Source organism: Panthera pardus, unplaced genomic scaffold (assembly GCF_024362965.1).
Source record: "Panthera pardus isolate Hobbes unplaced genomic scaffold, ASM2436296v1 HiC_scaffold_2, whole genome shotgun sequence".
Lineage (NCBI taxonomy): Eukaryota > Metazoa > Chordata > Mammalia > Carnivora > Felidae > Panthera > Panthera pardus.
The window spans coordinates 56247422-56262230 of NW_026526765.1; the positions used below are offsets into that span (position 1 = coordinate 56247422).

At 35.5% G+C, this 14809-nt stretch overlaps 1 non-coding gene across 1 annotated transcript; it reads left to right on the forward strand.

Annotated features, from left to right (window-relative positions):
* The first annotated feature begins 6857 nt into the window (after positions 1-6857).
* LOC128778520 (U6 spliceosomal RNA) lies at positions 6858-6964 on the forward strand. Its single transcript, XR_008424086.1, has one exon. It is a non-coding gene; the product is annotated as a U6 spliceosomal RNA (small nuclear RNA).
* The last annotated feature ends 7845 nt before the right edge of the window (positions 6965-14809 follow it).

Genomic DNA, 14809 nt, shown 5'->3' on the forward strand with positions numbered 1-14809 from the left:
TCTTAAACTTCATTGGAAAGTTATTCCAGATACAGAAATTCAGGCACAATCTAAATCACACATGGAGAAGAAAAATACAACTTTAAAAGTTTTAATAAGGCCAAGTCTCATCAGTTCTCCTATTTTAATGCCTAATGAATTAGGGTAATTGAAATATTCATGTTAATAGCGGGTGTTGAGCAAATTAAAAAAAAAAAAAAAGATGAAAATAAATTACCAGCCCTTACCTTCACCCCTCTCACACAATTAATACAAGGGTGAGAAGTAAAGAGATGAATCTCTCTTTAACCTCTTACCCAATCAATCACCCACTTCTACTTAGTTTTTCTAGCTCACCCGTAAACTCTAAGTATCCTTAGAGATACTGCTCATGTATAGGTGTCAAAAATCACTTCTCTCAGAGTTTGAAATAGCTTCCTACTTGCTTGCTCTGCCTTTGCTTTCTCTCTATTTTTGCCTATCATAAATATAGCTATTGAAATTGTCACATTGAAATACACTGGATTCCTATTTATAGTTTTTTCATATCTCTCGTTTTATTTATTCTTTCTAGTTTTCTCTCTTTCCTGCTCAGACATCATTATAATGTGGTTAGTCTTTTAGGAGAATTTTGGTTTTGTGGATCAACTCTGTTTCCTTGAATTTATATTTCAATAAATTGTGCTTTCATCTTCATTGACTCATTTCCCTCCTTCTCTTTTGTTTTCTTTTTTTTTTTTTTCTTCTCAGCCTCTTGAGTTATGAGCGTTAATTTTTAAATTTCAAGGTTTTGTCCAATGTATACATGTTGAGCCCCACGTTTATTTCCAAATGCTGCTCTGGTGGCATCTCATAGTGTACTTTTATTTGTAACTCTTCTAAACTGTAGTGATTTTTTTTTCCTATTGTAATCAAGAGTTATTTAAATGAATGTTTCCAAGCAAAAACATTTATTTTCCGCTGTTATGTTCAAGGTCTTGTATTGTTCCTTTCTATTATTATTGCCTTGTCTTCTATAGCCTTTATGATCTCTCCTTTTTGAGATTTCTTGAAATTTTCCTCAGTGGTTTGTATAATATATAATAGTCATTTGTGTGAAAGTTCCATACGTACTTAAAACAAATTACTTTGACAATTTTAAACACAGAGACCCACTTTAGACAAATCTGGTTAATAACAGTAAGCCAATAATCTATTAAATACTGAATAAATATTTATATTTGTAATGTGCCAAGCACTGTACAAGGCAGTAAAGATATTGCAATGAAAATAAAATTTCTGTTCTCATTGGGTCTAATCAGAAAACAGAAAGTAAACAAGGAAGTAAACCTATTATGTATCAATACCTGATAAATTGAGTAGAGGTACTAAAGTAGTGCTCAGTGGATGGAGAATACCAGGAAGGGAAACCAGAATGCCGTTATTTTATAAAGGTCAGACAGGGCTTTCCTTGATGAGATGACATTTGAGGCAGGACCTCAAAGAAGTAAGGAACAACCTTGTGAATATCTGGGAAGCCATTGTTCTACATAAGGGAGTGTTAATAGAAACAGCCCAAGGCAACAACATTCCTGGTGTATTCCAGTAACAGCAAGGAGGTCAAAGTGGCTGGAGAACTTTAAGTAAGGGAAAAGTATTGGTCAGATGGGGGTGGTGTGCAGATCACACAGTACTTGAGAGCCATGCAAGCAACATCAGCTTTTATTCTGAATGAGATGGGAAACCTTTGGTGGGCTTTGAACATAGAAACACTGTGATCTGACGGGAAATTTTGTTAAAAGAATCCCTCTGTGTTGCTGGGTTGAGAATAAGCTTGGATGTGGGGAAGAACTGAGCAAGGACAACTGGAGGCCAATTAGGATTTAGGGGAGATTTAAAGGTGGCATCGAGCAGGGTGTAGCACTTAACATAGTGAAAAGTGGTTGGATTCATGGTGTGTTTTGAAGGTAGAGTCAGGATTTAAAAACAGACTGGGAAAGTAGTATGAAAGAAAGAGAGGACCCAAGGATGATGTTAAAGTTTTTGGAGTGAGCAGTGGGAGGATGGAATTTACCACTTAGAGACAAGAAAATCTGTGGATGGAGTGGGTTTGTATGTTTATTTTTAGACATTTTACATTTAAGTTGCTAATGATACAGAGAGGAGGCTGAATAGCAGTTGGATTAAAAAAAAAAGTCTTTAGATCAGGGGAATTATTTGGACTCTGTAGACATTTGAGATTTTTTGGAGAGATTAAAAAAGCCATGGGCCTACATGAGATATCCTAAAGACTGGATATTAAAAATGTTAGATATAAGACTGAGGAGTGAAACCATTTGGGCACTTCTGTGTTTAATTGTAGAGGAAATGAAAATAAACCATTCAAAGAGCCTGAGAAGGAGTGTTTGGTAAGGAAGTAGAAGGATCAAGATACTGTGATTTCACAGGAGCCAAAAATGTCAATAGGCAGGGAGCAATCGGTTCTGTCAGATATACTAGGTCAAGAAGGATGAAGACTGGAAAGTTTACACTGAATTTAGCAATGTTGATGTCATTAGTGACACGGACAAGGGCTGATGATGTCCCTTGGTAGGGATGAATGCCTGATGGAGTCAGTTCAAGAGAGACCAATGTGTACATACCATTGTTTTCAAGGAATTCCTATAAACTTGACATGAGACAAGGTCCAGAATGGAAAAATTGAAAGATAAAATTCTTGAATTTTTGTCTTTGAGTAAACCAAAGGGGTTTAGATCCAGTCCAAAAATGGAGAAAGGTACTAAAAGAGAAGACTTTTACTTGATTTATGTCTCTGTGTATTTCACAAGGGGCAATGTACCCGTCTTATTATGGTTGGAGAAGCATTGCCTGTTTTCTGCCAAAAGTCCTTGCAATCAGGGTGCGTGGGTGGCTCAGTCAGTTAAGCATCTGACTTCAGCCCAGGTCATGATCTCACAGTTTGTGAGTTCAAGTCCCACATTGAGCTCTGTGCTGAGAGCTCAGAGCCTGGAGCCTGCTTCAGATTCTATGTCTCCCTCTCTCTGCCCCCCCCCCTCTCTCTCAAAAATAAACAAACATTTAAAAAAAAGTTGTTTAAAAAAAAAAAAAAGGAAGTCCTTGCAATCATGTGTCTTCCTTGCACTCCTATCTCTCACATACAGAATAGGAAAGGTCAAAGAACTTAAAATTTTGCCTCTCTCTTACCCGTTTGATAAGCCCAACTTGAAGATATATGTCTACTAATGAGGTAGTATTTTTCTCTTTTTAAAAATTTAAACCTTCTTAATTCCCTCTGATTATATCAATTATACTCATTACAATTAACATAATTTTGGGTAGTGATCTTTCCATATGAATTTTACCATAGCTCTATTTCATGGTGTTTATTTTCCTTAAATATTTGGGGATCATTGGTTTCCCATTCATGTCTGTGTTTGAGAACTCCTGCTTTTATCAGAGCCATGCTCGAATGAGAGCTGCTAGAGGAGATCTGTTAGTGTTTGCAGGGTGATGTGGGATCCCTTCCCCTCCTGGGTTTGTTATTATTCAGAACACTGATTGGCCTCTCCTATCGCAGGGCTGATTCTCATTATTCCTCTCTTGGTACACACTTCCTACACTTTTGCTTGGGAGATAGGGGCTACATTCCAAAAATTCTGATGGTAGCTGTCTGATTGGTCACCCTGACATTTGCTTAATGGTCGCCTTTGCCTGGGTATTTACTCCTGGAGCTTGGTTCTCCTCTACATTCACTCTGGCTCTTAAAAAAAAAAAAAAAAAAAAAAAGAAAACAACTTTTTTTTTTTTTTTTTTTTTTTTTGGTGTATTTTTGGTAATGGTTGTCTCTGGTCACTTTCCTGTACATAGGACCAATTCTGCCCTCTTTCAGAAGATCCCCCAAATTTCTCACTTACTAATTCTATAACTTATTTTACAATTCTGGTATTTTTCACTGATAAATTCTTCTCTGCATTTATGTGAGATTTGGTACAGGGGTAATTTAGAAGAGTATTGATAAGTGTCAATATTCATTCAGTCACCATTTTAACTGATCTTTAGGTTTCTAACTTACTTGAAAACCTGTCATAGGTCTCCATTTTTTTTGTATTTTTTTAATAACAAGAAAAACATGCTTATGTTAGAAAATATTTTCAAAAGTGTTTATCATAAAAATAATTTATCTTTTAATTTCACTCTAATCCTACTCACTTCTTATCTTCTGAGGGGTAATTTCCTTTGGTAGCTTTTCATATAGATATGTATGCAGGTATATAAATAAATATTTTCTATTTTATTTTCACATAAATAAAAATTATATTGCACATATTACTATTTCAAAAGTATTATATTGGAAACTTTTCATGTCTATACATACAATCCTTTGTGTGTTTTATTATCTCCATTTTATATAGAGATAATGAAGTAGAAAATTATTAGCTAAAGTCAATAACATAAAGTAACATAAAGGTGACTGACTCGCAAAGAATATAATAGCCATAGTTAAAGGTTGGGATTTTGAGGGCTCACCTGTGAACTTGGAAATTTTCCCTCAGCTGTAAAATGGTGAGGATAATAATGATAATAAATCTTATAAAATTATTGTAATATATGAAAAAAATGCACAGAAAATGCTGTGATGCCTGGGATATAGTAAGTGCTCTATAATGTCAATTGTGTTATTAAAAGAAATAAAATAAACTACCAGGTTATGGCAAACAACAAATAAACCATAAATATTCCCAGATATCTTGGTATCTGAAGAATAGTATCCCAAAACAGTTCTTTAAATTCAGAGAACATAGGACATCAGTATGAGGGTAGAATAAAGTACACCTCAAAGATATTCTCACCTCTGGATACTTTTTCTTTTACCTACCATTTTAGTTTTCCCTATAATGATTGTACTTCAGAGATTGGGGGGAGGGGAGTTATTACTGATTTTTTTTTTTTTTTTTTTGTCTTTATGAGCTCACTGGCCAAAGTATTTACTCAACTAGGTAAACACTATAAAAATGGAAACCAAAATGCTACCTCTAACAGAACTGTTGTTCCAAGATTGGAAAGACTCCCCCACACATATTTACTTACATCAGGCATGTTCATATATGAGGGATGCTCTTTTTGTCTTTCTGCAAGGCAAGGCTTAGGTAAAGGATGCAAAAGAATTGTTCCTAAGAGTGCTGATGTTAGAAGTTTATCAACATCTTCATTAAGAGTATGCCCTGGAAAGTTCACCACTCAGAAAACTGGACTGCCTTAGAGCTCAAAAGCAGGTTGAAACCACATACTTACAACTCATTAATTTTACAGAGTTTTCTTTTTTTTTTTTAAGTTTATTCATCTATTTTGAGAAAAAAAAAGACAGCACGAGTTGAGGAGGATCAGAGAGAGAGGAGACAGAGAATCCAAGACAGGATCTGTGCTGCCAGCACAGAGCTTGACATGGGGCTTGAACTTATGAAACCATGAGATCATGACCTGAGCTGAACCCAGGAGTCAGCTGCTTAATCAACTGAACCACCCAGGTGCCCTTAATTTTAGTTTCCTAAAAAGGACCAAAGCTTTTAAAGATGTGCTACACTATTTTTATTATTTCCTTGGCTCAATATAAGTGGTTGACTGAATTCATGAATCAATTCATGATTTAAAAGTATAAACATAGTGCAGTAAACCCTTGGTTTGCAAGCATAATTTGTTCTGGAAACATGCTTGTAAGACAAAGCACTTGTATATCGAACCAAACTTCCCCATAAGAAATAATGGAAACTCAGATGATTTGTTCCACAACCCCAAAATATTCATATACAAAATCACAATACTGTAATGTAATACAAAATAATAAAGAAAATACAAAATATAAAGAAAAGTAAACAACCCACACTTACCTTTGAAAACCTTAGTGGCTGTTGTGAGGGAGACAAGAGAGAGGAGCATTATTGTATGGGATGCCTTTCACTATCACTAACAGAATCACTGTGATCTATTGGCTTAATGGAATCTGTTCTGCATGGGGGTCATTGTATATGCTCTCATGGATGTTGACTACAGTACAGTATTAATGAACTCTTGTCATATACTGTATTTAATGTAACTGACAATAAGGCAGTAGAGGGAAGGGTCTGTATCTACAGGCAGCCTGACCTAGAATGAAGTAAAGCATTCCTAAGCTTACTCTTGTAGAAGAGCAAAGGACTGTCCATAGGTGCTTTTAAGTGGCAAAAAATACACTAGTGCCAGTTGAGGGCACCTTCCAACATTCTGAGAAATCCCTGATTTCTACCAAACAGCATGGCCTGAGACGGAGCATTCAAGCATGGGAGATGACCACCCACAATCCCGCAGTGAGAGAGAGATATATATATAGAGAGAGAGAGAGAAGAACCTTGACTCAGTTGTGAGATGTGATGTTCTGCGTTTCGTACTACTTGTATTGTAAGACATCGCTCATTTATCAAGTTAAAATTTATTAGAAATGTTTTCTTGTCTTGCAGAACACTTGCAGAGCAAGTTACTACAAATGCAAGGTTTTAATGTACATACCACAATAGAATACTATATATCAATAAAAATAAACTACCGTTACTTTCAGTAAATTATACAAATCTTAGCATTATCATACTGTTTTATAACAGTAACTTTAAAAAGATTATATAGAGTGTGTGCCTTTTTATAAAGTTAAAAACATCTAAAATGATGTGTGTTTTTAGGGCATACACTGTATTAAGGAACTCTGCACACATATACCACCAAGAGCGTGATCATTCAGGATGATTGTTACTTTGGGTTGGGGAAGGAAGAGAAAAGAATAGAAGACCACGTGAGCTTATTTAAGTTACCATCAGGGCTCTACTTTTCATAATTGATGCAGGTTCACTATGTTATTTAAAATAAGCAAACAAGTGCTCGCTTTGGCAGCACATATACTAAAATTGGAACGATACAGAGAAGATTAGCATGGCCCCCGCGCAAGGATGACACGCAAATTCGTGAGGCGTTCCATATTTTGAATAAACTTCATATATTGAAAAAAATAAAATAAAATAAAATAAGCAAACAACTAAATAGAATGAACCATTTGTGTCTTGAAACAAGAATTGTAATTAATCTAGGTCCTAAGAAAATAAATAGTTAAAAAAAAAACATAAAACTTTGCAAAGAGAACTTATAATTTTTCCCCTCTCTCCCTCTCCATCAGGAGTCAATTGAAATACTAAACATATTTCTGCTTCTTCCAATTCTAAGATCCTCTGGCTTTTTTTCAAATGTCAGCAGTCACACAACTCAAGGAGAAACTTTTGATATTCACATTTATTGTAATACAGAATATAAATGCATTTTGATTCTTCTTCTTGAACTTAAAAAGCTTGTATGGTTAAAAATGCAAACCCAGGAAGTGAGGGATCATTATTTCAATCACAAACTGAGATTATTTTATACAAGGAAATATCAGTGGCTACTGTAAGCAATGGGTTATAGAGGGGGGGCTGGAGAGAACAAAATAAAGATGTTAAAGTGGCATGTTAAGGAGGAGCCAAAGCAAGGATAGCTGATTTTATTTTATTTTATTTTATTTTATTTTATTTTATTTTATTTTATTTTATTTTTTATACATACATACATTTATTTTTATACATACATACATTTATTTTTATACATACATATGTACATTCAATGTATGTATGTACATTTATTCACACAATTATACACATTCAATTATACACACAAGGCCTGCGTACATTCAGGTGTTTTATGTTTAAATGACTGAGTGATTATTGGAAACCCAGCCTTTAGGGGCAGAAAAATGTTGAAGGTCATCCAAGATTCACTTAATCCATTTCATTTGTCTTCACATTATTCTGAGTAATTCCCTTACCTTGCAGATGGATTAGATTGAATAAACAATATGCTTTCTCTGATTTTATCAATGTTCTTTAAAAACAAAACAAAAATTGAATTTGAAACCAGACCAAGAGTCTATTTCAAGTACTCATGATGTACCAGAGGGAGGCCTCACACTCCAAAGATTCAATTATGTAGGTTTATAGCCATTTACTACAAGCTTTAGGGACGATCTACGTGTTTTGGTTGAATTCAAATACTACTTTTAAGATTTGGAAATCATTTGGATGTAATAGTCACAGAAAGTATTCTCCCTTGCTAAAAGAATTGTAAATATATTGAATATGTTCATCAAGTCATTATTAAGTCTAGCTATTCATCATATACCGGTTACACTTTAACTACATCAGTCATGGCAAGGAAGCTTCTTAGAATTTATATGTCTCCATCCTGTTTCTTTAGGTCCAGATAGGTGTACAGTAAAGGCTTGAGACATAGGTTTTTGGACAATCCAAATGCAGGTTTTATCTTTACTATTTTAGAGTCAGTAAACCAGAGGCAAGCTACGCCAGGCTATGCCTGGGCATCTCAGACTTACACCTTTGTCACCATTTACAGTTTAGGCAGAAGAACGCATTCAGCCTTCCCATTGCTACATTTCAGGATTTCATTAGTGTGTGAGGCTTCCCAAATGAGTATTTCAAGTGACAGATGATTTTGTTGTGCCCCTTCTCCACAGCATCAATATCCACTATTCTATGGAGGATTAACTAGAGTAAGCACCCTGCAGTCACTGCTTATGAATTGTAAATGTGTGACAATTATGGCTCTTGAGGTACAAAACACATTTTTTATAGTGATTTGTGGGGCCCATTTTTATTGGGAACGAGCTTAAAACTGCCAGATTCATTAGCTACTTGAGCTACACTGGTCATATCCTTTGTGTGTTTGCGCATTAGGCTTTCTTAATCAGAGAAATAAGCTTACATAATTTCTTTTAAATTACACATAGTCGGGAAGGAGGTATTCAACACAGGAAGGATTGTGAGAAAAACTATAAAATAGAAATGCCAAGAGTGGATTCACATTAAAAAATATTTAATGAGCAATAAAATGCCTCTGTAGCGATTCCAAGGGATGCACAGCGTGGTCCGGGGAAGAAACAGTGTGCTCCAGTAATTTCTCTTGAGAATGGTACAATTTAGAGAGTCCAATTATTTTCCGCTGCTCGGGTCCCCTTGTCTGATTGTCTGTCTTATTTTTTCCCCCCTGTTTGGAGTTATTAACAGTAAACTGATGTTGAGAGATTTACAGCAAAGATGATTTCAGTGGTTGAATGTCACCTCACCTTCTGCAAAAAGACCACAAGGAGGATCTCATTGTGTGACAGACTCAAAGATATTTTCCCTATAAAAGGAGTATCATAAACATAAAAACAGAAAAAGCATAAAGTATAAGCACAGTTTTGTCAGGACATCCACAAACTAATAAAAGTATATGAGGGTATGTGTTTATACGCACACATGTATACACATATATAAATATATATTTATGTATAATTTGTATATTTATTACATATAATTGGTCTATATAATTTATGTAAATGCAATGATGTTTATACTAATTTAATGTCATTGGCATTGATTCAGTAAATATCCATTGTACCAGGTACTCTGCTAGGTTTGGGCATGCGATAATAGAATCAGCTTTCATCTCATGGAACTTACATCCTCATTGGGTTATGAGAAAGTTGTTAATCAAATACACAAATTGATGTATAATTAATAATTGTGCTTTCTCGCTCTCCGGTTCTCATGTAAACCTAATCATTTGGACCTTTCGACTTCTGCCTGGACTTCTGAATTGATCAGTGAGCCAGCCTAGTATCTCAGAAGTGCTAAGCCACTAGTACAATATTGTTTTTCACCTCATGTATCGTCAGGTACTCTTAAGACCCTCCTGCATAGGAGAAAAAAATAAAAATAAAAAGTTGAGGCATATAACCAAACTATAGGCTGTTCCAGAATCCTTGTGAGTGGTCTCCTCCAGCTTAGGCCACGGCTTATTCCACCATTCCAAAATCCCCTTCTTCTGATGGTTAATTCATGTAATAGCTTGGCTAGGCTCTGGTGCCCTGTTGTTTGGCCAAATATCAATTTAGATGTTGCTGTGATGGTCTCTTCTAGATGTGCTTGAACATTTACAATCATTTGACTTTAAGCAAAGTAGATTATACTCCATAATGTGGGTGGGCCTCATCAATCAGTTGAAGGTCTTAAGGCTCAAACTCCATTTCATGGGGAAGAAAGAATTCTCCCTCAAGACTGTAACATAGAAATTCTGCCTCAGTTTTCAGCCTGTTGGCCTGTCATACGGATTTCAGACTCAAGGCTTCATAATGAACCCTGACTTGAATTTCCAGCCTGCCAGGCTGCCCTATAGATTTTATACTTTCCAAGCCCTACAATCTTGTGAGCCAATTCATTAAAATACATTTTACTCTCTCTATATAAATGTCCTATCACTTCTGCTTCCCTTGAGAATCCTGTCTGATACACTATTAACTACTACAAAATAGATTAAATAGATTATCTGCAGTTGGTTTCCTTAGAAGCAAACTCTGAACTGAAACTTCGTGTGTAAATGATTGAGCAAAGAGGTACTTCCAGTAAGAAGCTAGAAAAGGAGTGGAGGGAAAAGGAGAGGGAAAGGATGTGTTCCATCCGTAGTATAATTTCAGGCAAGGTTTTAGCCCTACCCTGGTTTTATGGGGAGCGAATTGTATCTGAGAGTTGGTCCTACCTTGAGGAAAGAAGCTCAAGTTTCATACCCGGCAGAAGTTAATCATTGGATAGGGATTAGTAGGGCCTCTAACTCTACATACTTCTGGCTTTCTGTACTGCTGGTGCCATTTGTTAGAAGCAGAGCACACAGACACACAGACACTACTACTGACACACAGACACTACTACTGAGCTTGATTTGCAGTAATGGGAGTGAAGCATGGACAATCACGCTACATAGAGAGTAAACAAATTTGGTTGATTTAGCCTAAGCCATACCGTATGCCAGTTACTCTGATAATGTACAGAGGCAAAGAATACAATGATGGGTTAAACGTAGAATTTAATATAGTGGCATCTCTCTTGCACAGGAAAGAAATATCCCTCCTTTTCCTGCTGCCCAAGAACAGGAAAGAAATTGTAGGGCAAATCCCATCACAGTAAATCGATTGATATCTGACACCCTACTATGTTTCCAGCCCTGCACTGGGTATGCTGAGGAAGAAACACAAAAGTCCAAGCCCAGTTTCCTCCTCTCCAGAACTTGACAAATAGAGTTTGGAAAATCATATATGTGGATTTTTATTATCTAAGTGAACCTCTTATTTATCTTACTTGAACCTCTTCATTTATAATGCAGGGATGGTAATGATATGTCTTTCATTTGCTATGAACAATAAATACATTCATGAGGAATAGTTAGCAGAGAGAAAACCGTAAATGAAAGCAATTTATACTTTTTATTCTTTTGCTGGACTTTCATGAAGTCATGAGACTTGTTTTCCTCACCATTTTTTTGCCCATATCCTAACATGGTTCCTGACTCCTAATAGACATCTTATATGTCTCAAGAATGAACAGAAGACATTAACTAAGAAAACAATTAATCTTTTCCTCTTGCCTTTTTGCCTAACATTGTAACTTTTTTTTTTTTAAACATAGGATTCTCAAGGGCAAAGAGTTTATGCTAGTTGTAAGTTGCATACAGCTGGCAGTTAATGTTAAGTAATAATATTTGAGTCAATTATATATATATATATTGTTCTTCAGGGATGTATCTATTGTTTATTAGCCTTTAGGGAAATGTCTTAAGTGTGAGGGGAAAATAGAAGACATATGTGGCACAGGTATTTGCTGAGCTGTTCAGTGAACTACATTGTTGAAATGTTGCCAAGCTCTAAAGTTCTATTCTGAATTCTTAATCAGTCTGCATACACTCTTTTCATCTGCAAACTTATCAGCTACATACCGTCATCCGTGTCTTCTGATTGCTCTAATTGTAGTCTATTAAATAGCCTCCATCTACCTGAAATGTGTTCCTCTCTTGACAAGTGAAGGCTGCACCCAGGAAAGGGGACTGCATGTCTCTTCAGTCACTTACTCATTCTTCACGGAATGTGCATATCCCCATTGTGCTAGCACCATTATAACTTGGAAATAAAAAAGATGAATAAAATGTCTCCTCTCTGGTGATTAAAACACTAGTAGGGCAACACATATTTAAAAAATTTTGCTCTTGTATGATGCCCCTGGGTAGCTCTGTCGATTGAGCACCCGACTCTTGATTTCAACTCACATCATGATCCCAGGGTCATAGGATTGAGCCCCGTGTCAGGCTCTGTGCTGGGCCTGGAGCCTCTTGAGATTCTCTCTCTCCTTCATTTTTATGCTCCCTCTAAATCAAAAATCTTTAAAAATTTTGCTCTTGTGGTATGCAATAAATAACAATAGATTTGCTAAATTAATCTTAAATTTACAACTTTAATTTTTACTTATTCATACATCCATGTAATCACCATCTATAACAAGAAAAATAAGGTATTTCAGAAAGCTTGTTTATGTCCTTCCCCAGTCACTAAGTCCCTATCTAGAGAGAACAGTTACTCTGACTTCTAGCCTCCCAGATTAGATTTACTTGTAAAGAGACATTTGAAGAGAAAACTTTGATACTCTTTGAAAGTACTAGACACAGATGGGTCTAAGAAGATGCAGATGATAATGAAGCAAAAAAGACCTAAGAAGTATAAGAAAATAAATCTTTATAGAGGTGGTGACACTTCAGTTCTATCTAGAAAAATGATACAAGTCAATGAAAACATGGAGAAAGAGGGACTTCCATGCAGAAAGAAATGGCAAGCACAGGGAGCATTCTGTGTTTAGCAGGTGGTAAGTAGATCATTTTGCCAGACAGTAAGTTCAGTGATAAGAGGAGTATGAGGAATAAGAAAGAAACATTTGCATCAGACATCAAACTTTTCATAGTACGTTAGGAGTTTAAATATTACACTATGAGCAACAGAAGGCCAAGAATACTCTAATTTGGGATTGGGGAAGAAATTTGGGAAGGGGTAATGTGAGGATAGGTTACATAGCACTGAGGCAACATTTCCCACCAAATATGCAAATATCAGAGTCATGATGTCCAAATGCCAACCCTACGGTCTCTTTCTGATGAGTATTTTCCCAGGTCCTTTCTAAAACTCAAATTTCACAGTGTGCCATGGGAGGTATCAGAGACTTTATAAGAGAAAAGTGTCACATGTTTAAATGACTTGGGCAGTACAGGGTTAAACATAGGAGATTTCTTTCATAAATAACTTCATAGTACCTTTAATATGTGCATTAGGAATATTCAGAGAAGGAAATATATTTTCTCTTACATTTATATTTGGCTGAAAAATTTAAAAAAAAAATTAGAGTAACTTATGGTATGGATAGTGTTCCATAGTACTCAGGGAAATGTTGTTACAAGATAGAAACATGAAAAATGGCCCATTAGAAAATTCATCTCTGTCTTGCAGATTTCTAAACTGAGAAGCTCAAGCTGTATCCACATCATTTAAAAATGTTTGATCATTGCCATAATTTTAATCAAATAATTTGTCCACCCAGATGTTTTCATCCTGAGACCTAAATTCCCAGAAATCTTCAAAGGTAGTACCTGAGGGTTGCTAGTGATGGAAGATAGGGAACCCCCTACTCAAATGAAAATATCTAGGAGGGTGTGAATAACATTTGTCCTCAAAATTGAAATCCTGCTCTTGAAAGTAAGAGGTTAAAGGAAGGGAGGCCTTTGTGAAGGAGAACCCCTCTTAAATAACAAGCTCCTAGATGCTAACTGAGGAGCAAGCTTGAGTGACGGCTCGGTGGCCCTGAGATAGAAAGCTACACATATATGATATGTTGTGAGGATGTGCTTGCAGAAAGTTTGTTCTGAATGGATGGGTTCACAGCCACAGTTCTGGGTTTGAATTTAAGGGCAAACTGGGTGTGAGTCTGCCTGCATGTATTGACTGAGACAAATGATGAACTCTCCACTTGAAAAAACAATGAAGTAAATATCTGTAATGGCCCTTCCTCCTGCAGGCCCTTAGAAATAGTTATAAATTAAGAGTTTAAGGCAGAGTATCTCTATTTGCCTGGTTCAGTTTCATTTTTCTGTTCTCAATGGAGCATTCCCCTCCTGGTGTTCAAAGCCTACAGATACTCACAAGAAGGGAGAATAGTACATACTTAACAATTTTGAGATACAAATGTCTGATTTCTTTTATATCTTGATCATTAGAATAATCCAGGATGAATGTATATCCCATTGTTGTTTGCCTATAATTATTACATGACTATTAAAAGTGCTTGAAAAAATTAAAATATTCTCAGCAACGATACACAAAGCATCACTTCTGTTTTTCATTTAAGATAATAACTCAGAATAAATTTTCTATGTCTGTGCACATCACTATGGCTGTAGTTTAGAAATAAAATTTAGAAAACTTTTGCTATCCCTTTTCTTGGTTTTCTCTGTATTATTATTTTATTTTTTATTGTTTTGTCTATAAAATTTATAGAATTGGCTTGGTTCCAACCATGTAACTCCAAAAGTATGCTGTTTCTAACAATCTTATCTTTACGGCAAAGGAAAATCTTCGTGCCACAAATGTCTAATTAATGTCACACTAAAGATAAAAATACTTCAAAATTAGAAGAACTAAATTCATCTATCCTAAATAGTTACCTGGAACTTTGAAAATTTGCTATCAACTTAATATTTCTATGGCCATTTGCTAATAATCAACTTAACTATAATGATTGTCTATCTTCATTTATCATTTATAGTGCCTTATAGTAGAAAAAGCACATTCACACCCTTTAATTCATAGAATTTTTACAACATACCCATATGAATAGTCAGAATTAATATACTCCTTTTCTAGGAAAAGAAATCAAAGCTT